This window comes from Tarenaya hassleriana, unplaced genomic scaffold, assembly GCF_000463585.1.
Source record: "Tarenaya hassleriana unplaced genomic scaffold, ASM46358v1 Cleome49, whole genome shotgun sequence".
Taxonomy (NCBI): Eukaryota; Viridiplantae; Streptophyta; class Magnoliopsida; order Brassicales; family Cleomaceae; genus Tarenaya; species Tarenaya hassleriana.
The window spans coordinates 671803-674484 of record NW_010967605.1 but is presented as its reverse complement, the minus strand read 5'-3'; the positions used below and the strand labels follow the sequence as shown (position 1 = coordinate 674484).

At 38.9% G+C, this 2682-nt stretch overlaps 1 long non-coding RNA gene across 1 annotated transcript; it reads left to right on the top strand.

Annotated features, from left to right (window-relative positions):
- Positions 1-7: 7 nt before the first annotated feature.
- LOC104825805 lies at positions 8-644 on the top strand. The gene is made up of 2 exons (XR_773667.1): positions 8-198; positions 357-644. It is a non-coding gene; the product is annotated as an uncharacterized LOC104825805 (long non-coding RNA).
- The last annotated feature ends 2038 nt before the right edge of the window (positions 645-2682 follow it).

Sequence of the window (2682 nt, the reverse complement as noted above, 5' to 3'; positions counted from 1 at the left end):
CCCCCCGCCGCTGCCGCCGGAGCTGTCGGCGGCGGCAAATGCTGCGATGACTGGACTGCCCGTGCTCGAGAAGATAGACCCTTCTCCTCTTTTATCTCTCTCTGAGATCGAATGTTGTCTGGTTACATCCACGGATGACAGAGAGAGGAGAACGGTGGGGAAAAATTTTGCCTTTCTTGCGCGGAAAAAGGCAGACAGGTTGGAGCCAGGCAAATATATATCTATATATATATATATATATATATGTTTTACAGTAAAAGAAGAAACTAATTTCACAGTTTTTCTCTGGGTTCTTTTTTCGGGTTTTTTTATATAAATTTTCTGGGATTTTCTTGGTGACATTTCGAATGGGGAAGAAGAAGAAGCTTTATCATTGAAAATGGGTATAAGCTGCTGTTAATGGAATTGAAATAGAAGAAGAAGAAGAAGAGGAAGAAGAAGAAGAGCTGAAGAAGGAGGAGGTGAAGCTAAGCATTTGATTTTTATAACGTTCTTCGAATTTTCCATATTCATTTGCTCAAAGTGTTTATGTTCATGATGATGATGATGATGATGATGTATGCTGTATCCCTTTTTCCTCTGCTGAATTTGAGTAGACTAACATGAGATCTATGAATACAGAATCTACAATCCTTCCCTTTTCTTCTGATTCTTTCCTCTCTGAATATCTGCATTGTTTATTTGTTTAGCATTTTGATGAGATTTAAGATATGAATATCTCTCTCCATCATTAGGTTATGATTTGGTTTTAAGTCCATCATCAATGGAGACAAGAAAAAGGTAAATTATGAAACTTTTAGGACCTTTTCATCATTGATTCCCTTGAAAAAAATCCAGATTAAGACAAATCTTCTGATTCTTGCCATTTTTTTCTGGTTATGAGCTTCCTCTCATTACATTAATCTATGTTAATTCCCTTCCTAAGTTCACTGAAAGTGATCAAAGATCAAACTTCTCTGCACGTTGCCTGCCATTGTTAAGCATATGGGTTTTCAGGTTCTGTGTTTTTGTTCATCTGAGAAACAAGAAAGCTCACAGTATGAGAATCTATTGCTATCACTCATCTGCTCATGAATTCTTCAGATCATTCATATTCTATGCTTTGGTTCTTTGATTTGGCTCTCTGAAGAAGTGGTCCAGAAGAAACCAAGACTTCAAATTCTGAGCTCATTGTCGTTTTTCGCGTCTGAAAGATCTTAGCTATGTATGATTTCCTTGGTTTTCTTTAGCAACCGCTCTCAAAATCCTAAAGAAACAGAGACAACGGCATAGAAAGATACCCGATAAGCTGAACCGATCATTCTTAGTTTCGGAAGAGAAGACGGCAAGAAAGTGATGATAATGGCTAACTCCTATGGAGAGAATGATATATGGTGCCTTTTAAGTGTTAAGTTCCTGAGAGAATTTTGAGTCTGAAAGTGACTCTTGCTTAGACTTTTTCCTCTTTTTAGGTGATGGATGTTAACTTGCACAAAGCCTTGTGGAATTTCCTTCTACTTATCATTCTGTCTCCCCAGATTTCAGCTTTTTAAGTCGTTTTCCACAATGTAGGTATCAAATCAACTTTTCCACTTCTTCAACCGAGGTTTCGAATTACAAACCAAGAAGTTCTGATCAGCACAATGCTCTATGCGAGACCTTTATTCAGTTTCAATCTGATCCTGAGGCCGAGTTTTTCCAGAACTGACCCAACTTTTCGACATGCCCGTTCTCTATCTCCGTCCTCTTCTTCGTGAATAAAGTGTACTTAGAGACCTTGTTCTGGTCTTAAGCTTGCAGCTCAGAGCCTTCTTCTCCTGCTTCCCCTCTTAGAGTCAGGAAATGGGCATGACACTTTTTTCCTTGTTGCAGAGCCATCTGTGAGCAAGCTCCAAGAAAAGCCGAATCCTAAGAGAGTAAATTCTATTCGAGAGAAGTTCACCTTCTTCGATCAATGGCCGAACATGAAAGGAAATGTTTCGAGATGAAATACGGTACGATGCTTTAAGGTTGCTCTAGAGAATAGTGAACAAGGGTATCTACTACATTCCAGAGTATATGTAAAGATACGGTTATAATCTTGTAAGTATAACCGAGAAACTGTCACAGATAGTTGTCAAGATAATTGCATTCCAAGACACAGTAGAACTCTCCAGCTTGCCATTAATGAAGAACATCTCAGAAAGGACTAAACCACAGCAACTGACTAACCATTTAGTTGCAGTGTTTTGCTGCAAGTGTGCTTATAGAACACATCCAAGATTTCTCAGTTCATCAGTTAAGAATGCTGGTCAATGGGGAATGTTTCCACACAAAAGCCCTGGAATCGAGCCCCGAGACTTGTTGTCAAGATACGAAAATGCGTTAGACATCTTTCTGATAAAGTTTGTGCCAGTTCAACCAAACCAGAAAAAAAAAAAAAGAACAGGTCCTTTACCGAAAAGATTAATACTTGACAAACTGACCAAGCAGTTCTTGTAAGAATGAAACCTGTAATGCAAGCCCTGCTCAAATGGCTAAAGGAGCGAAGAAGGACTATAAACCGAAACCCTTTTCATGTTATCTCTGCAATTTTTTTCCTTTAACAAGTGATCTTTGACTAATGCCAAGGCCCTTCACACAGGATTCTCGATCTCTTTGCATCGATATCGGGGATTGTTTGAACGAGAAGATGCCATCAATATCTTAGACCTACCACTCTTT